The sequence below is a fragment of the Nothobranchius furzeri genome, chromosome 17, assembly GCF_043380555.1.
Source record: "Nothobranchius furzeri strain GRZ-AD chromosome 17, NfurGRZ-RIMD1, whole genome shotgun sequence".
Taxonomy (NCBI): domain Eukaryota; kingdom Metazoa; phylum Chordata; class Actinopteri; order Cyprinodontiformes; family Nothobranchiidae; genus Nothobranchius; species Nothobranchius furzeri.
This window is the reverse complement of record NC_091757.1, coordinates 31,530,482-31,552,061: the sequence shown is the minus strand read 5'-3', so window position 1 is coordinate 31,552,061 and position 21,580 is coordinate 31,530,482. Positions and strand designations below refer to the sequence as shown.

Here is a 21,580-nt window from a genome sequence, read left to right as displayed (position 1 = left end):
GCAACCCAAAATGTTCAAAGGGCCATGTTGGACCAAAAAACCAAATATGTCTGGAGCCGCAAAAAATTAAAAGCCTTATATAAGCCTTATAATGAAGGTAACACATGCTGTATGTATCTAGTGGGCCATTCCCATCTGTACCGGGTCGGCCCGGGCCGGGTAGCGTAGGTTGTTTACATATCTGGGTGTTCTGGTATCTTTCTGGGCCAACCAAGGCTCATTCTCAGCCCTCTTCATGAGGGGGTCTGCTTCAGGCCGACCAGGACCAACACACCCACTGCTGACAGCAAATTCACACCTTCCATTAGAGCAAGCCTCTGATTGGTGGGTAGAATCAGCCCACATGGGCTTAAGGCAAGGATGTGTGGAATCAACCGGGCCAGGCTGGGGCCGACTGGGGCTATCCGGCCCGGGCCGACCCGGTACAGATGGGAATGGCCCATAAATTAGCCTACTATCAAAATGACTAAGTTGGCTACAAATACAAAATGAGCCTTCATGATTAAATGTTTATTTTCCCTGTAGCGCATCCTGTAGAGAATGACGCACCACGTGACTACTCTGTTGTACGATGCCGCCTCAAGTTTACCTTCATTACAATATTAATGAATCATGTTTCATTGCTTTGATGAAATTAAAGAAATGCAATAAAGAAATCCGATTTTTGATGTCATTTTTATTTTGAGGATTTGAAAAAAACAACAACAAAATGGAACGTGCATTAAGTGCCCCTCATCGGGGCAACAAACAGAGTGCAATAAAACGCAGCCTGCATTTATAAAAATAAAACAGCAGCCTTGTGAAAAGGTCAAGTATATAAAATCAAATTAATTAGTCAGTGCAAGGGTATAACGCAGCAGCATCCTCTTCTCTTTTGACAAGCAACCAACGCAGCTATCCTCGGACCTGAGCAATAAAACACAATAATATCCCTAAGTGTCACTCCAAATATATACTGACAAAAATCAGAAATCACTTTATAAAAACAGCCACTTTGTTACTAAATATGTGCCTATGACAGAACTGTGTACTTACACGTTTAATGTGACTTCTGTTTTCGGACATCACCGGTCAGCTTCTCAACATCGGGCCTGTAAGATATAACTTTATAGCCTAGTAAACTAGACCAAATTCTTGCTTTGCAAAGTTTAAATAATACATTTATTTAGTCTGGCTTGCCAGGCTAGTAACTTTAGTCTTTTTTTTATAATTAAAGTTTTTATTGTTTTCAGATTTTTTATAACATACAAGAACATACAAAAACAAAAGAAAACACACTGGCTTGTGCACCCCCCCACCCCTCCTTCCAGGGTACCAAAGAGTTTCGGGTTCAGCTATCACAGCTACATAGACCAGTAGCCATACTTAATTCAGGGTCAGTTAGGAATCCAAAACCGGGCAGTGAGGCATTAGATTTAAAATTTTTTCGTAACATTTTTCAATGTTCCCCAAAAGCTGTTCCAATCTGTGTCCTTGTCCCCTTTCAGGTTGCTGAGCATGGCCGCATAAGCAGCTGTTTCCGCCATCGCCGCAATCCATTCATCAATCCCACGGCGCACTTTAGTCTTCAAATGTCTTAATATAATCCTGGATGCTGTAACTAGTCCGACCGTAATGATGCAGAAGGTTCCTCTTGAAACATTTGGTATTTGGGATCTGTCTCCCAGTAAGCATAGATCCGGGGTCTGAGGGATTTCTATGCCAGACCAAGCACCCAGGATTTCCAGGACATCAGTCCAAAAGGGTAAAACCCTAGAGCATTCCCAAAAACAATGTAGATATGTCCCTATTTCACTGTTACATTTTCAACACAAATCATTTGGCATTAGTTTCATTCTATGCAACCTGGTAGGAGTATGGTAGTATCTATGCAACACCTTGTACTGTATACATTTACTTCTAGCCTCTTTCACATATTTACCACTGTCTGATAAGATATTTAGCCATTTTTCATTTGTGTATTCTGTTTCTAAGTCCCGCTGCCAAAGTAGTTTAATGCCTAAAGACTCCCCACTTAAACCATGATTAAACAGTTTATAAAACACCGAAGCAGTGTGGCGATCACGTGGCATTTTAATATAACCTAAAATATCATTCTCAGGAACTTCCTTAAATTTAGAAGTCACACAATGTCTCATTTGGAGGTATTTCCAAAAATGTCCTTTACCTTGTAATTTGTAAGTACGGGTTAGATCCTCGTAAGACATAAAGTTTCCATCTTTTTACAGATCTCCAATATTACATATACCATGTGAGTGCCACTGTCCCCAAAGCACCGGTACTTTACCAATACATATAGCAGGGTTATTCCAAAGAGACGCATACTTCTGGACATAATGTGAAAGCTTCAACATTTTATGTACCTTTGACCAAACCTCACAAGAGTGAATAATAACCGGATTAGTTGTATTTATTTTTTGATACAATTTGTGTTTTGGATCAAATGGTGAACATATATCAAATTCAATATTTAACTATTCTTGTTTTTCTTTATCTTCCTCCCAGTATTTAACTAGTTTTGCCAATGAGCTTCCTTTAGAGATAAGACAGGCCAGTTCCTTACCTGTTTTTAAGTCTCTCTTGAAAACACACCTCTTTACCCTTGCTTTTGTCACCTTGTGAGATGTTGGTTGCTATTTTTAGTTTTGACTTATTTTAGCTGTTTTTGGGGTGTTTCAATGCTGTTTTTAACTAGTTTTTATTCTTATTATTGGGCTGTTTTAATTTTATGTCTCACGTGTTTTATTTATTTCTCTTTGCTGCTTTCTGTTTATTCTATTGTTTTAATGTATTTTCTGTACAGCACTTTGTTGCTGTGCTGGGTGTTTTAAAGTGCTTTGTAAATAAAGAAATGAATGAATGAAAATTTCAAATGATAGGTAATAGAGCGTTGGGTCCAAAAGTCCCAATCCACCTTTCTCTCTGGGGGCATACAATTTTTCCATTTTTATTCTTGCTCTTTTACCCTCCCACAAGAAATGTTTAACCAAATTTTCACACCTTTTTAAAAAGTCCTGAGGAATAGAAATAGGTAGCATCATGAGCATATAATTGAGCTGGGGTGCTATAATCATTTTAATAATATTAATTTTGCCCCACAAAGTCAATTTTAATGCCTCCCACTTTTCAAAATTTGTTTTGACTTTTGACAACACTGGGTTCAAATTTAGTGAAGGCAGTTCACCTAGCTCTTGGCATAATTTCATCCCCAAATATTTCATGCCTTTAGGTGTCCATTTAAATTTAAATTTCTCCACCATATGTGAATAGCACAGACCCGACAATGGCATAGCCTCAGACTTGGACCAATTAGTTGTATATCCAGAAACTTTTGAGTAGGATTCTAGAGTGTCCATTAAATGTGGTGAAGATGTAAGTGGATTAGTTATCGTTGCTAGAATATCGTCAGCATAAAGAAGTAATTTGTGTTCAACTTGGCCCGTTCCGTCACCGTTGGCGACGGTGGCACAGGAGTTAAGTGCTCGCCCCGTAATCGGAAGGTTGCAGGTTCATGTCCCGCTCAGTCTGTCGCTGTCGTTGTGTCCTTGGGCAAGACACTTAACCCACGTTGCCTGCTGGTGGTGGTCAGAGGGACTGGTGGCACCAGTGCTCGGCAGCCTCGCCTCTGTCAGTGCGCCCCAGGGCAGCTGTGGCTACATTGTAGCTCATCCCCACCAGTGTGTGAATGTGTGTGTGAATGGGTGAATGACTGATTGTGTTGTAAAGCGCCTTGGGGGGTTCCAGGACTCTAGAAGGCGCTATATCAAATACAGGCCATTTACCATTTATACCTTTAATATCACTATTTGACCTAATACTCACAGCTACCGTTTCTATAAATATAATGAATAATAGAGGACTGAGAAAACACCCCTGTCTGGTCCCACGTGACAAACTGAAAAAAGGTGAAATAATTCTGTTGGTTATAACTGCCGCCCTCGGCTCTTTATACAATATTTTAACCCAATTTATAAATTGTGACCCAAATCCAAAGTTTGATAAAGCAGAAAAAAGAAAACCCCATTCAACTTTATCAAACGCCTTCTCCGCATCTAAGGAGAAGGCAGCTACAGGCTCGTCTTTTGACTGACTCAACCAGATTAAATGCAGCAGTTTCCTGACATTATCCACTGAAGAACGGTTTCTCATGAATCCTGTCTGGTTCAGGTGTATGATATTCGGAAGGACTTGTTGTAAGCGCAGGGCTAACACCTTAGTAAGTATCTTACAATCTGAGTTCAACAAACTAATTGGCCTATAATTTGATGGATCTGTACTATCCCTGTCTTTTTTTGGAATCAAAGAAATCAGTGCTTCGTTAAATGTAGGAGGGAGTTGGCCTCTTTCTAAAGATTCTTGGAATACTTTTTGTAAAACCAGGGAAAGAATGTCTATATACTCTTTATAATACTCGGCGGGAATGCCATCATCGCCTGGAGATTTCCCCCTTTTCATTGATGAAATCGCTTTTCTAATTTCTCCTTCTGTTATTGGCAAGGGCGTCAGTTTGTTTTCAGAATTGCTGGGGACAATAACCATACACTTGAGTGGGGTTTAAAAATTGCTGGGGACAATATAGGCTAGCACAGGGGTCGGCGGCTCTGTAGCCGCATGCGGCTCTTCCATCCATCTGATGCTCTGTGCTTGTAAAATAATGAATGGATATTTAAATAAAATACGTTATATTTTATTGCATTAATTTTACATCTGTAAGTCAATTCTAAATGTAAAGATTGTCTGCGTAAACCTGAACAGGTCCAACCCGGTCTTACTGTGAGACCGGGTTGACGCGTCACGCTTGTGCGTAATCATATGCGCTTCCTGAGCTGGAGGATGTGAGATTCTGGGATTCTCCTCAGACGGCTCCTGGATGTGTCGCCACATTGGAGACAGGAACAAGCGCTATTCAGCCAAAGTTTCATAATCAGGGAACATTTTCTAAGTGACAAGTCTCTCTGAGAGACAGGGTTTGGAAAACACTCGCTTCAGTGGGAGGAATCTTCCACATGCGCTCTGGTTCTGAGAGCCTGGATTTGTATTCTGAACAGTCTAAACATGTTTTTAAAAGAAACGTATGACAAAAGTGGTACCTGCTCAGTAAAACCACCAACAGGGTGAAAAATATCAAAATATTGTAGCAGAGACGGGCTACAACTTCTGGATCATCTTTATATAAATCGTTTTATTGATTATCTTCTTATGAAAGATAACTTTGATGTACATGAGCGACCAGGCGCGTTGCAAGATTTTCTTAAGTGTTGGGGATGTTGTCTGTGCCTAAAATAATTTCATGTTATTCATCTTGTTAGTTTAATTTCCATAATAGCGGAGCAGGTGCGAATTTTAGACGCGTCACGCATGTCTCCGTTTTAAACATGTTTAAACTGTTCAGAATACAAATCCAGGCTCTGTCTCGTTAGATTGGTGTAACTAAAGTTTGTACTGAATGAAACTTTACATTAAACCATGTTGAAAAGAAAAGGATCCGATTAAATCATTTCCCCTCATTTACAGTCACGATGTGCAGTGCACGTGGCTCTGGGGTTAAGTTTAGTTGTTTCCCTTTGCAACAATCTTCACAGGAAGGCAAAACAGTTAAATGGCAGGTTACAGATATTTATATTAGACTTTTATTTTGAAGGATAAACTCAAGGATGCTGGCTGTTTTGAAAGAATTACCCCGACGCACACTGATGCGCATGGATGAGCTTGGAAAAATGTTCTTTTTATGAAATTATGAAACTTTGGCTGAACAGCGCTTGTTCCCGTCTCTAATATGGAGACGCATGACGCATCCAGTCTGAGGCAGAATAGCAGCTCAGAAAGCACCTGTAGAGACATTTGATCACGCACAAAGTTTATGTGGAGCAGAAGCGGTCAGGCCACGGCAGGTGAAACGTTCCTAGCCTACATGAGGTGAAATTGTTTAATTGTAACATTAATATGTTACTGGACACGGTGGTCTGGTTGGTTAGACCAGTGTTGGAAGTGGAAAACACACACACACACACACACACACACACACACACACACACGCACACACGCACACACACACACACACACACACACACACACACCAATTAAAATAATGCTGATAGCGTGGACTAGTAGACAGGTGATGGTTTACGTATTTAAATGATGATCAGGCTGCTGTAAAATGTAATCTCCATTCACATCCAGACACAATTATCCTCTATTCTTTCTCTAGTTGCTCTGCTCTTGTCTGGGCTGACGGAGCTGATGGTGCGCGCGGCGCGCCTAACGGCTGTGGTGCACATTTTACGCATTTGGAGAGATGGGCTGGATGCTTTGCGTTTACTGGAAGATGGTCCACTTAACGCACGGGTGTAGACTACATATTAATGACAAATGAATGAAAATTAAATTGGGAGTTTTTACTTCATATTTTTGAAATAAAAATGATGGGGGAAAACATTTATGACGTCTTTTTAAACGAAATTTTCTAGCGCGACCTGCCTGCTTCACTTAAGTCACTGCTTATTAAGGTCCGTCCAGAATTACCGTGGCCCACCCAAAAATGAAAACCTGGCACCGCGCCTGTTATAAACCTCTGCAAATTGTTGTTCTTCGCTTTATCAAACTCAGACTTTGTACAGCTTCTGTCAAGATGTAAAATTATGAATTCAGTCGAGCTCTTCCGTCCCTCCCTCTCCTGCTCTCCTGGAAACCTGACATCGGCTGTCAGAAGCGGAGGTGAAGAAGGAGATGAGGCAAACAGAGTGAGTGTGCGACAGAAAGAAACCAGACAGGTGTGGAGGTGAGCAAAACAGAAGGAAAAGTGTGGGTGTTGAATCCCCCACGGGTGCGACGCCCATGCGAGCGACCGGTACCTGCTGCTGTCACCTGGTTGTGAGCAGCTCTCTGCTGTCTGAGGGTAGGCCCCGCCCACAACGCTGCGGCTACTGCGGTGTTTTCTTTACTGTGGGAAACGGGTAATAATGGCTCTTTGATGGGAACAGGTTGCCGACCCCTGGTATAAGATCTGAGCTGGTAAAACAAAAATCCTCATCAGCAGGCTTTTTTGAAAGTGGGGGGGGACACAGCTGCCAATCACAAATTTTGCCGGGGACATGTCCCCGGCGTCCCCGGTTAAAATGACGCCTATGGTTATTGGACCCTCTAACAACTCTGCCTGTTCCTGAAGCAATCTAGGTCAGAGCCGTGTCCAGGACTTTTAAAATGGGGTGGCCCATGTGGGGCACTTGTTTATTCATGGGTGGCACCAATGGTTATGCTTATTTATTTATTTACACAAATCGTTTATTTATTTACTTTCTAGTGAATTTTTGAGTTTCACATTGCACAATCATCATTTTTTCCCCCTCTTCATCTTCTACTTTTGTGGTGGTTAGCAAGTCACTTACTGTTGCATTACTGCCACAAACTGGAGTTGAGTGGGACTCTAAATACTATGTATGTGAATATTAAAAAATATTAAATAATATTAATACTACATACCTGGGCTAGAAAACAAGCTGTGAGGAGCATACTACCACACACTATTTCGGAGTTTACAACCCAAGCCTTTTGTCGACAATGTAAAGTCAATTTAAACTGGAACTTAGTGGGGTGGCACCTGGGTTGGCCAATCAGATTCTAAGGGTGGCAAGTGCTACCCCAGGCCACTCCCTGGACACGCCCCTGATCTAGGTAGACGGAGTTTAGAGAAAAAATAATCACACCCTTCCTGGCTCTCAGCATCAGTCACCATGGACGCATATAATGTTTCATAATATTGCTTAAATACATTATTAATATCTTTTTCTGAGGTTACCAAAGAATTACCTTGTTTAATAGCAGGAATACTGTTTGAGTAATCCTCCTTTTTAACTGGTCTTGCTAGTGCCTTCCCCATTTTTAACCTCCCTCATAAAATGTAGTTTTTAATCTAAAGTATTCCACTTTCTTATTGTATATTTCATTTAACTGGAACTTAAGCCCACAGATGTCTCTATAAATTAATTTGCTATACTTAATAGACAGAATGTTTTCTCTCAATTTCATTTCCTTCTCCACTTCCTGAATTTTAAGGACACCATCTTTTTTTAAGCATATGCTATCAATTTGCCCCTTACATAAGCCTTAGAGGCTTCCCAAACACTTTGAATATATTCCGTACTGCCAATATTTACTTCGAAGAAATGTTTAAGATCTTCACCCAGACACTCCTTAAATGGTTTATCCTGTAAAAGTGAGACATTCATCCTCCACCTTGAACCTCTTTTATTCTCCAGTCCTAGTTTAATACTAAGTTCTACTGCTGCGTGATCCGTCAGTGCAATTGTTTTTATATCACAGCTTATTGCATTAGATAACATAGATTTAGAAATTAAAAACAGATCGATCCTAGAATAAGATTTGTGGCAATGAGAGTAAAACGTGTATTCCCTTTTTGATGGATTAATTAACCTCCACACATCGATTAGGCCCATATCTTCTCTTAACGTATGAACTGCTTCTCTTCCCTTAGAACTAATTGGGCCTGTAGATGAGTTTCTATCCAAAACAGGATCCATTACTTCATTCAGATCACCTGCTAGTATTATTTGTCCGTCCATATCTCCCAATACCCTATTTATCCAATGAAAAAAAAGAGGGTCTTCTTTATTGGGGGCATAGATGTTACACAATATTAGTTTTACCCCCTCTACCAGAGCTTGGACACAAACCATTCTTCCTTCTGTATCTTTAACTTCTTTAATCAATGAAAATCGAATACTCCTTTTAATAAGTATAACTACCCCATTGCGAGCGCTTGAATAGGAACTATGAAAAATATGATTTACCCCACCACCTTTGAACCTCAGTTCTTCACCGTCATTGAAGTGGGTTTCTTGAAGAAAAATTATATCAGCTTGTATTGACTTTAAATAGGATAGTAATTTACGCCTTTTGGTTGGATTTCTACACTCATTAATATTCCAAGATATACATTTTACACATTTCCCTGTCATTTCCAATTGTAAGTTTCAATATGATTTAAACCCACAACCATGCTAGACAAAATAAACCTTTCCTCCCCTGAAGAAAAGACCCACTGTATGGGTGCACACAGCCAAAAACCTAACAAAAAAAAAAAACATTCCCATGAACAGGGCCTAAACAAAAACCTTATCAGGGCCGTAGGATGCTGCTCTGCTTCTCCCCTCCTAAGATGACAGATGATGAGATCTGCCCCCTCTGACAGTCAGACACCAGATGTCCCAGGCTCCTCGAAATTATGTCATCAATCAGTCGAATTTGGGGTCTCCCCTCCTTGTGCCCTCTTCTCCTGCTCATCCTCGTTGCTGAAAAACTTTTCCGCTGCCTTTGCCGAGTTGAAGCTTACATTTTCCCCCTTCCACTTTACACGTAGTGTTGCCGGGAACGCCAAGGTGTATTTGACGTTGCGCTACTGAAGCCTTCGTTTCACGGCTGTAAAAGCCTTCCTTTTTTCCGCCAGCTCCTTCGTCAAATCGGGAAACACAGACAGCCGACATCCTTCCCAATCAAACCCGCGTTTCTTTTTGGCTGCCATAATTACTTTATCCCTCGCTGACTGCCTCAGGAAGCTTATAAGCACTGGTCTTGGAGCTCGGTTTGGGTCTGGGAGCGGAGCAAAGGCGCGATGAGTGCGCTCAATCTCAAACTCATCATCATCACGCACCCCCGGGCCCTCGACAAGCATCCTCCAAACACATTCCAGCAGTGTCCCACCAATACCAACAGTTTCTTTCAGCCCAATAACTCTGACGTTGTTCCTCTTACTGTAGTTTTCGAGGGCCTGGATGCGCTCCCGCATAGCGTCCACCTGTTCGCTTCTCTCCCCGTCAGTGTGTAGCCGCTCCCAGGTGTCCTCCAAGCAGGAAATGCGGGTCTCAGCCTCCGTGATCCTCTCTTGCATAGCCACCACCTTTGCATCCAGCTCGGTTGTCGTCTGCTTTATTGTAGAAACATCGCTGGCAACACTTTGGAGTGTGCCACTCATCTTGAAAACTTCAGTGAATAGCTTTGTCAAGTCAGGCGGGGCAGCTGCCTCGCCCCCTTCCTCCTCAGGGCTGCTGCGAGTAGCCATTCGGCTCGAACTTTTAATCTGCTTCGGTGCAGCCATTACTGGGTTATATTCCTCATTTTGCTTCAAATAGGTGACAGCGGCTCTTACTCAAACCATCTGAAGGAGAGTGGCAGTGAATAGAGGCCTGGACTGTAGAAAAAACAGTCTAATCAAAAGTTGAAGGGCGGAGGTACTCTAACCAGCTGCCATCTTGTTCGCCGTGCCCACGTGACCTCTAGTAACTTTAATCTTGATGCAGGACTGCAAACTCTCATCTGTGAGGCGGGTGCGATATTTTGATTTGATGTAGTTCATGTTTGAAAATATCTGCTCACACAGGTATATTGATCCGAAGATGGTTAATACTCCAAATGCATATGTCTTCATGTTCCTATAACTGTCAGCCACTAGACAGCGCTAAAGAGCCGCATGCGGCTCTAGAGCCGCGGGTTGCCGACCCCGGTCTAGTGTAAAAAACTCTTCAGTATGAACTAAAAAATAGTTACATCAAACATCTGTTATCTGTTTTCTCCCCCAGCTATGGTAAATAAAGAGGGCTTCTTTTTTGTCCTGGGCATTTATCCTTGATTTCCAACATATCCTTTCACTTAAAGGGACTTTACAGAGTTTTGAATTTGTATGCTCGCGATTGCCCCCTCAGGCCAAAAGCGTAACGGCAGCTTCAATAGTAGGCTCGTGCACGAGGCGCGCATGCTGTACGTGCACACTCCCTAACGAAAATACAGCTGAGACAGTCTCTTGTGTGTGTGTGTGTGGCCCGGAGGACAGAGGACAGGAGAATGCGCAGCTAATTAATTAAATAATTTGGTTCTGTACCTTTCTCTTCAGCACAGCCGACAAAGGTTTAAAGGGGCATTATGGAAGTTTGACAGCCAAAACATGTATGGAAATAATACATTTATTTATTATTTCTATTATATTATTATATTTGACGGAAAGGGAAGCTCTGTGAAGCTGACGGACGGACCCACCTTTGTCGGCTGTGCTGAAGATAAAGGTACAGAACCAAATTATTTAATTAATTAGCTGCGCGTTCTCCTGTCCTCTGTCCTCCGGGCCACACACACACGGAGCTGACTGTCTCAAATGTTATTTTTGTTAAGGAGTGTGCACGTACAGCATGCGCGCCTCGTGCAGGAGCCTACTATTGAAGCTGCCGTTACGCTTTTTGCCTGAGGGGGCAATCGTGAGCATAAAAATTCTAAACTCCGTAAAGTCCCTTTAAGATGGGTCAGTCCGTCAGCTTCACGGAGCTTCCCTTCCCTTGCTTGAAAAATTGTTCCAAAATGAAAGTTGAACCCACATCTTTTTTATCTGTTAATTCAAAGCCGTTCGGCGAGTCTCAAATAAAATTTGGGCATCTTACTGTAAAAAATATACCATGAATGTAAAAAATAAACTCTACATAAATTACGTTCACATCCAGAATCAAACCCGGGTCTCCTGCACAAGAGTCCAACATCTAACTAGGTTAGCTAAAGCACCAGTAATGTCATATGTATCTGTAACTTTTATATCCTTGATTACAGCTGAAATAACGTTCAAAGAACAGTTCGGAGCTAAAATGGTTATTTTGTTGCTAATTTGCAGGAAATATCTAGAAGAAAGTAGCTAAGGGTCCTCAGAAATGTAGTTTGGTTCATCACTAGGTGTTAGGAACAGCGACAAAGTCGCTGAGTTGGCACTACCTCACTCTGCTGCAAAAAATACGGATAGCAAATGCTACGGGTTATGCGTGAACACGCATGAAGCAGCCTGCTCAACCCGAGCAGCTCTCTTTTTCTGTGATTTTACAGAAAAACAGGCAATCACAGTAAAAATGCCAGGGCTCATTCTACAGGACCAGGGCATTGCAGGAGAATGTATGAAGAAGAAATTTATTATTTCTATACATGTTTTGGCTGTCAAACTTCCATAATGCCCCTTTAAACAGCACACATACATTTATCTGAGTGTCTTTCTTCATCCCTGTCTCCACTAGAGAGAGAAAATCCTCATGTGGTTGTGACAATGCTTAATTACAGCAAGGAAGGCATTTTTAGACTATTTCTGCATAAACCTGGGACCTAAAATTAGCATCCAGAGAGTCAGAGTGGGATTATTACAGGGATTTGTAGGTATTGTAAAATGACATGGGAAGTTGTAGGACTTTAGGTGTTACAGGCCATTTACCAATTAATATCTTGTAATAAAAATTTGGGTATTTTGGAAATGTTCTTTTTAGATTTTTAACAAGTGAGTCTATTTATGGCTCTCAGATAATGTTGAGACACCACGTGTCAATGAGATTACCTGAATTATTATAGGTAAAATGTAAAGTTTAAATGGCAATCTAGGGGAAATGTATTTTTATTAGATGATTTGCCATGAAATTTATTTCCGTGTGAAAATATTTACCATTTGTGATGAATGAATGAATGAATGAATGAATGAATGAATGAATGAATGAATGATCAATTCATTCAGTCAGTCATCTTAAGATAATGTACAATAACATGTCATACAAATAGATACAAATACCATTTCTCACTAACATATGCTTTCATTTGTATACAGTATGGTGTCTATTTGGTATCTCATGACTGAATAGGTTTAGGCAGAAGCAATAGCTTATATAATTGCCTAACCTACTTACAAAACAATTTTTCAATTTCCCGCAATGAACCAACAACGCAAATAAAAGTAAAACACAAATCCATCCATCAACATCAACTTAATACTCTTCAAAAATATTTTCACTGATAAGTTTTTTAAGAACTGAAAGAGAAGTTGCTAATTTTAATTCTATTTTAGCCTCATTCCAAAATTTTACTCCCATTACAGGGATACATCTCCTTTTCATGCCCTTTTTGGCTTTTTGTAGAACAAACATACATACACCTCTTAAATCATATTTACTTTCCCTCTTTGCAAAAAGCATTAGTATATTTTTTGGTAGAGCCGTTAATTTTACTCTAAACATAAATTGCATTATTTTATAATAATATAGATCTTCTAATTTCATAATCTGTGATTTTAAAAACAACGGGTCAGTATGAGCATAATAATTGCTCTTGTTCATAACTCGAATAGATTTCTTTTGTATAGTTTTTATTTCATGTATATATGTTTTAAAAGTTGAACCCCATATTTCTATACAATATGCCATGCATGGTTGTATTAGTGAACAGTATATTAGACGTAAGGCCTTATGGTTTAGTATGTCCTTCAGTTTATATAATAGACCCAAAGATTTGGCAATTTTTCCTTTTATATAATTTAAATGATCCTTCCAGGATAAGTTAGAGTCAATCACAACACCAAGAAATTTTATTTCAGACACTCTTTCAATTTCAGTATCTGAAAATGTTAATTTAAAGTCCCCATTTTTTACCTTCTTATTTCCAAAAATCATAAATTTAGTCTTTTTTATATTCAGTGATAGTTTATTTACATCAAACCAAGATTTGAGGATATTTAACTCTTTTTCGGCCTTCTTTAAAAGTTCTTTTATATCTTTACCTGAACAAACTAAATTTGTATCATCTGCAAACATTATAAATTTGAAAAAATCTGTCACGTTACATATGTCATTTATATATAAAGTAAATAATATAGGACCTATTACTGACCCTTGTGGAACTCCACAACTTATTTCTCTAAATCCAGATTTTATATCTTTAATTTTTACATACTGTTGTCTGTCTTTTAAGTAACTCTCTATCCAGGACTTCGCTATACCTCGTAGGCCATAATTTTCCATCTTTTTCAATAATCTCCTGTGGTCAATGGTGTCAAAAGCCTTCTTTAAATCAACAAAAATGCTAATAGAGAGTTCTTTGCTTTCACTTGCTTGGGCTATTTCTTCTACCATCTGCATTATCGCATAGATAGTGGTTCAGTTTTTTTCTAAATCCATATTGACTGTAACTTAATAATTTATTTTTAGTATAATATACGTCTAGCTGGTTCACAAATAATTTCTCGAGTATTTTTGAAAATTGTGGAATAATTGCTATTGGTCTATAGTTTTCCATAGAATGCTTATATCCAGTTTTAAATATTGGGATCGCTTTTGTTATCTTCATAGTTTTAGGAAAATGACCTTTATGTAGTGATAGGTTATATATATATATATATATATATATATATATATATATATATATATATGTCAATGGTCTCACAATAGAGAATATAACTTCTTTTATAATTCCCATATAAATTTCATTTATATCTGTGGATTTTTTGTTTTTAAAATTTCTTACTGTATTTACAACATCAGTCTCACTTATCTCATGTAGAAACATTGAGTTGATATTACTCTTTATCAGATTGTTCAAAGTATCTGCATCAGGTGGGACTACTATCTCTTTTGCTAATGAGGGGCCGACGCTTTCAAAAAATTTGTTAAATTCTTCCACTATATTTATTAGATCATTTACTTTATGATTTGAACTATTTAGAAAGTAGTTTGGCCATTCCAAAGTTGTCATCCTTTTTTGAATTATATTATTTAATATTTTCCACATCCTACGAGTATCGCTTCCTCTGAAGTTGGCTCGTTTATTGACGTCGTCTCCGCCTCTGAAGTCGACGTGTCTGAAGTTGGCTCGTTTATTGACGTCGTCTCCGCCTCTGAAGTCGACGTGTCTGAAGTTGGCTCGTTTATTGACGTCGTCTCCGCCTCTGAAGTCGACGTGTCTGAAGTTGGCTCGTCTGAAGACGTCGCCTCCCAAGTCTCTAGTGTCCCTGTAGCCCAGTCACAAGTCTCCCGGTCACAAGTGTTTCCCTCTCCCAAGTCTCAAGAGTTCCAGTCACCAGTTCCCCAGTCTCTAGCCTTCCAGTCACCAGTTCCCCAGTCTCTAGCCTTCCAGTCACCAGTTCCCCAGTCACTAGCCTTCCAGTCACCCTAAGTCTCCCAGTCTCTAGCCTTCCAGTCACCCCAAGTCTCCCAGTCTCCGGAGTTCCTTCCTCGTCCTCCTCCTCTAAGACCCCCTGTTCCCTGTCGCCGGCCCCCTAGGCTTCTCTGGTCCCGCCTCCTGGCTCCCCGTCGCCGGCCCCCTAGACTTCTCTGGTCCCGCCTCCTGGCTCCCCGTCGCCGGCCCCCTAGACTTCTCTGGTCCCGCCTCCTGGCTCCCCGTCGCCGGCCCCCTAGACTTCTCTGGTCCCGCCTCCTGGCTCCCCGTCGCCGGCCCCCTAGACTTCTCCGGTCCCGCCTCCTGGCTCCCTGTCACCGGTCTCCCGGGGTTTTCTCATGTCCTGTGTTTTGTTTTGTGCTTGTTTGTTGTTCTTGTTTTGGGTGTCTGGTATCCGCCCCTTGGGCGGGGGGTACTGTCATGGTCTGCGTCCCTTCCTTTTTTGTGCCTCCTGGTATCCTCCATCCCTCTCTAGATTCCCTCTTGTGTCCCTTTGTTCCCCAGCTCCTCTTGTACTCCACTCCTGGTTCCCCCCTTGTGCTCTCTTAGCGCCCTCATGGGTCCTTGTCTGCATCCCTGTTATGTGTCTTATGTTGTAGCCCTTTGGCGCCCTCATGTGTCCTTTTTCTGCATGTCAGTTTAGTGTCTTATGTTATCTTTTCTTACCCTTTCCTCCCAGGTCAGCTCCAGCCTCGTTCTCCCCAGCTCAGTGTGTGTGGGTGTATGTGCTATGTCCTCCTCCAGCTAGTTTGTGTGAGTCCTACCCTCTGTCTTTTGGTAATATTTGTTTAGTTTTGTGTTTAGGTATTTGCCCTCCTCTGTTTCTGTTTTCCCCATTGAGTTTATTAGTGCCACCTGCCTTCCCTCCAGCCCTCAGTCCACACACCTGCTTCCTGTTTCCTTAATTTGTCTCCCAGTCTATTTAAGCCCGGTATTGTCTCTGTCTTGTGTCGGTCCATTAATGTATCTGTATGTTATTCTGTCAGTGTTTGTTCCTGCTCTTGATGAGCTTTGTTTCTCCAGCGTTGGAGTTCTGGACTTTAGGCTCGCTGCCTGGATTTACTTTTGTTCCTCCTTCAAAAATAAAGGATTTTACTTTTCATCATCTCTGCCTCGTGTCATCCTGGGTAACTGCATATTTGGGTCCTAACATCCTCAGAACGTGACAGCTACTTGTTCGCCCATCATAATTTTTCGACACTTCAGTGTGAGAATGTGTTGCATATACTTAAAGCTGTCTTGTCTTGTCTTGACTAAAGGAAAAGTGCTCACTAACACACGTAGACAGATTTCAGAACAATACTTGACTCATGTGTGTTTCGTAAGCTAACTGGGTTACACACAAAATAAACTGCATGCAAACTCAAATGGTTCCCTAAAAGCTAGGTTGAACAACAGAATATGTGTGTTCTTAGTGTGCTTATGTGCTACAATAACTCAAATGTCCCAGTACAGAGAAGTCTGATCAGTTTTAGCGGCCCACAAATACCGAACAGCTACTCCCGGACCCATCTACATTTGGTGACGTAGATGTAACATCATGTGAAACCCAGCAATCTCTACGGCTGAACCTGGCCACCCTCCAGACGAAGCTAATTTTGGCTGCTTGTGTCTGTGATCTTGTTCTTGTCTCTTTTAAAAATCGGTCAGATTTGACTCAAACACAACAGGAAGGTTAACGTCTGTGGAATAATAAGAATTAAGAGGTCAAATCCTTCAGTGAAAAATAATACGTACCCTGCTAGCAGGCCCCTTAACCGTTAAAACTAAACTGAAACTAAGCAATTTTAAACAAAACTCATAAAACTGTAACTGTTACCCCTCTCCCAGTAAAACCGCGATTTCACTCGTGCCCCCTTCTCATTTACACACAAGTCTGTCTTGAAAATGCCTTTCTTAGTCCCTCAGTGGGGAAATTGCATCTTGCGTCTTGTTGTGGCTAATAATAATTCCTCTCTTTTCCAGTACCTCTACTTGTGGGTGAGGGTGGACTCACACGAGGTAGATAGTTTGAAATCCGTTTGCTCCCTAGGTTGCGACTTAGTTGTTATTTGGCTTGATGAGTGGATTTTGGAGAATGCTAACTTTTCATCTATTCAAAAATCTTCTTCTATGGTCTATAGAACTTTTGCGTCCTATCTACAAATATTTGGTTAATACGCCTGGACTATACACAGTTGAAACTACAAAGATCTCTTCTGCATTGTACGGGTTAAGGTTGAAGGATCGGTGTGACACTGTTTCACCTTTGGAAATTAACAGATTCTTGGTTTATTTTCATGAGTTTCATAACACAGAACCAATGGCATTAGCGACCGCTCGCTGCAATTACACATTTGTACATCTGTAAATATGTCCCTATACATACAAGTCCTCAACTAACCATAAAACCAATATACCTAGTGACATCATAACTGATGTTCCGGTAATAAAAAGTGCAATTATTTTTGTATGTTTATTACCCATGGCAAATTTAGCTTTCTTTTCAGGTAGCGTGAGGTGCCTTTCAACTATATCTTCTGTCAAAATCTCTATTAATTTTTTTGCAACTTTTGGCTTTGCTTTAGTGACAGCACGGGACAGTTTGCTGAATCTAAAATAGTTGTGGAGACGCCTGTAACTACTATAACTGATAGCTTCGCAAGCGTTGAAATTAATTGGAACCACCACACGTTTGGCGACTTCCTTATATACTTCAAGTATAATATGATTTAAAAAATCATGTTGTTTTTTGTTAAATCTTCTAATTTTTTTTAAGGCACGACTATAAGAAAAAATTTTAAATACACAGATAGAAATTAAGTTTAAAAGGTTATCCTCATTACAGACTTGGTTATTCCCATGGACAGTTTCTTTCAGAGTTAGGCCAGTATAGTACTTACGCCTGTTGGTTTTAAGCGATGCTAATGGAAAGAGTGGTTGGGGCAAAAAAGGATGGAATTTAGGATAGTAAAGGTCCCTACACTTGCGAATTGTTTTAACTTTGTTACGATCCTTCATTCTTTTATCCTTTTTTTAAGGCTTACAGCGCAACAAATAAAAACTCTTTTAACCTTGAAGATTTATCTGGCAATGGAAAAACTTCTTTTGGGGTTGGGTCCTACGGCACACAGCAATCTCTCCTTTATGGATCTGACTAGTGTCTGCTGAAATTCCAACTGGTAAGCTTGGTCTGCGTTACAAAGCTATGTGACGTCACGACGAAAGTGACGTCATGACGTCACGTCGCAAAGTGACGTCACGACGTCACGTGTATGGCGTCATATGTTTAAATGTAACTACTGGATCTTTCCAAAGTTATAATACAACTACATTCAGTTTCGGTTGTTTCCTTCATTTTGACCATTAAATGCAGGCTGACGTTCACGTCATGCAAAGTGGTTTAAGTGCGCTTCAGGTTCACACACTACGGATACATCAAGGGTGACTGCGCTGGAGCGGGGTGAGAGACCGTCTCAGCCGCGTCTGCTGCAGTCTTAAATCATCAGCTCTCCGCCTGAAACATGCAGCATCATTTGTTCATTGAGAACGTTATTCTAAAAGCCATGTTTAGCAGCCATTTTACACGTAACATGAACGGAGAGTGAGCTCGCGCGAGCTGGAAAGGTGGTTGCTTAGCAACGGCCACGCTGCCCGTAGCGGAAAAATAGCTGAGTGCGCGCTGCGTCGCACTAGCGCCACTTCAAAGCTGCCAACCACAAACAAGAAAAAGGGTCGTCCGATCAAAGCCTCCAGGCTTGTCCTCCAGCCATCGACTTATATACGTGCCTCCAGCACGTGTTACCATGGCGACGAGAGTGGTCTCATGGTAGCCTCATTCGTGGAACAGAATTTGGGGTATTTAATGTGGTTTTTTCAGAGTGAGACCGGCTTTTGGGGTAAGCTCTCTAAGGAACAGTCGTCTGAACACACAGTTTATGTTGAAAACCCAAGATAAACAATTGGTAAACAGTATCCAATAGCTTTTCCAATTAAGGGAAAACTTCACTGTATTTTGATTAGAGGGGCCACTTCTGGAAAAACTGCAGTGAAACATGAAAAAGGTCCAAACATCACAAAATAATAATAATAAAAGGTTAAAAGAGGATATATTTAAAACTTAAAAGAATTTCATTACAATTATTATGGGCTGCATATGCTTTTTGATGGATTATAAACACTGTGTTCCCAGAGGCTCCTGCAATCACAATCCAGCCCTGCTCAAATGGAACACGAATCAGACAATCACATAAAAGAAAGCTCATCAAATGGAGGTAAGAGGCCAGCTTTTCAGAACCAATCTGTACAATCCTAAATACTATTGTTGGATGTAAACAGATCTAAAGGTAAAGGGGCAATTTGAGCTGCAGCTTTCATTAAAAATAAAGGGAGTAACATTTAAGGACATAAAATAGCACTGCCTTCTTTACTTTTCTTCTTTTCATCCGGTCATCCCTTCACTCACCTCCCTGTCTCTTCAGATTCTCAACGTTGTGCGTAGTTAAGCTCCCATAGATGTTATTAGATTAACATTCCTTCTCAGTCTTGGTCACAGACAGATCTCTGAATGGGAATTCTTCCACATACATTCAACTCCTCCTTTCATATCAAGTGCAGTCAGTGAGAGAATCACCTCAGAGGGCTTCTGAAAATGAGCTGTGTGTGTGTGTGTGTGTGTGTGTGTGTGTGTGTGTGTGTGTGTGTGTGTGTGTGTGTGGTGTGTGTGTGTGTGTGTGTGCGTGTGCGTGTGCGTGTGTGCGTGCGTGTGCGTGTGCGTGTGCGTGTGTGTGTGTGTGTGTGTGTGTGTGTGGCCTGCGGGATACTCTCTATAGGTCAACGTTTGTGTTTTGGTGAGCCCTTGTTCTTCCCCCACCTCCCCTTTTCTTTTCTTTGCCAAAAAGGGGAGGGGTCAATGGGCTGACAGACAGAAGCAGCTGGTGTGCAAAGAAGACACAAGTCCCACCCCATTCACTGCTAGAGATAGTGAGAAACACTGACCCAATGAGAAAAAGAAAGTTAGCTGCTACATTTGCAGCTCTTGCTGTCTGCGAACTCTCCTTTATTTTAGAAAACCTTCATTTTCTTGCACATCTACATTTTCTTGCACATCTATCAGCCCTGGAGGCATTTTTCTTCTTGCTACTTCTCTTTCTGCTGAGTATTGGTTTGTACGTGTGTGCACGTTTGTACAAAGTTCAGATTACTGTGATATCTTACCTTTGGCTTCCTGCTTTTGCTTAAAAAAAGAAGATTTTGTCATTTCCCTCTCTTTCATCACCCCACGCATAAATAAAGTATCCCTGAAAGGAGAAATCACTGTTCTTTTCTAGCTCTGAGAAGCCATCCTCACACAGCTAGAACTACTCTGGATGTAAGGTGGATTTCCTTTCAAAATAAAAGCACTGCTGGTTCTAATCTGCACATGCACTTTATACTTACCTGCAATTTACACCCAGTTTTCCAAATAATACAAGATTCCTGCTGACACGTTAACGGAAAGGTGACTTTTTAATCATCAATGCAGATCTAGTTTCATTTTCAATTTATATTTACTTAAAGAAAAATGCATCTGATCATTGAAAGCAAAATATACTGAAGAAAACACTTTGATTTGTCTTGATATAGCACCTATCATGTAGGAATTCTTTCCTGCAAGAAATTTAATGTAAGGGAACTTTTTTCTTTACAATAAAAATTAAAAAAAAAGACATAAACCTCTAGATTTTTGGTTTTACTTGATTTGCTTTCTCTCTGAATCCTACTTGCATGCAGTTAGGTGTAATTTGATTTTAACTGTCAGTGCATGAATGACAGGAAAAGTGTCATAATGATATTGTGATGATATAACAGACATATTGTGAATAGATTAAAAAGCAGTTTTTCTGTGACTGAATCCTGAAAATGGCATCATTTATAGTGCTAACAAGAACCTTTTTGTATATATTTTCATTATTATTATCTTTATTGTTGGATAACAGCATGAATCTACCGTTTACACAACATGTGGTCACCCCAAAAAAAAAGATTTTGTAACTTAAGGAGCATATGTGTTATACTGTCATGCCGTGAAGTGATAAGAAGAGAAAACAGCACAAGAAGAGAGGCAGGAGCATTTGTACCAAACCTGAAGCAGTAGTCAAAACATTAAGCATCGAATGGAGTTATCCTGGCTCCAATGAGAGAAAGAAGCAGCTCGCTTTAAAAAAGCTTTTATCTTCACTTCCAAAAGTGACAGTTTTTCTATGTAAACATCAAAAGAAGCAGAAAATGAAAGACAATGGAAAATGTTAAAGGGAGGAAAACATAGACCAAAATGGAAAATAGAAGAAAAGAAAAAGAAAGGCTAAAGCACAGGAGCACTGACAGGAAGAAGAAAGCAGAGCAAATATTGAAGGCACTCAAAGGGAGAGAAAGACAGGAAAAAAGAGGAGGACTAATAAAAAGGGAAAATAACTCATGAAAAAAGAGGGAAGAGTTTTGCAAATCCAGTTAAAGATGAGATTGTCAAAAATTTAGTGAAAGGGGGCCCCATGTCTGCGTTCACCTTGGGCCATCAAATAGCTAAATCCGCCACTGACTAGATATAGTCTGACTCACCTCGACGCATGGCTCTGGCTCCAGAACCAGTTTC

The 21,580-nt window shown here is 40.6% G+C and overlaps 1 protein-coding gene and 1 long non-coding RNA gene across 11 annotated transcripts in view; one reads left to right on the top strand and one right to left on the bottom strand.

Moving 5' to 3' along the window:
- The window catches only part of arvcfb (ARVCF delta catenin family member b), a 364,725-nt gene that overhangs the window by 184,030 nt on the left and 159,115 nt on the right, over window positions 1–21,580 (top strand). The gene's annotated exons all lie outside the window — the stretch shown is intronic.
- Window positions 711–20,297, bottom strand: LOC139063718 (uncharacterized). Its single transcript, XR_011517087.1, has 3 exons — window positions 20,167–20,297; window positions 1,036–1,091; window positions 711–906 (listed from the first exon to the last, which is right to left on the bottom strand). It is a non-coding gene; the product is annotated as an uncharacterized lncRNA (long non-coding RNA).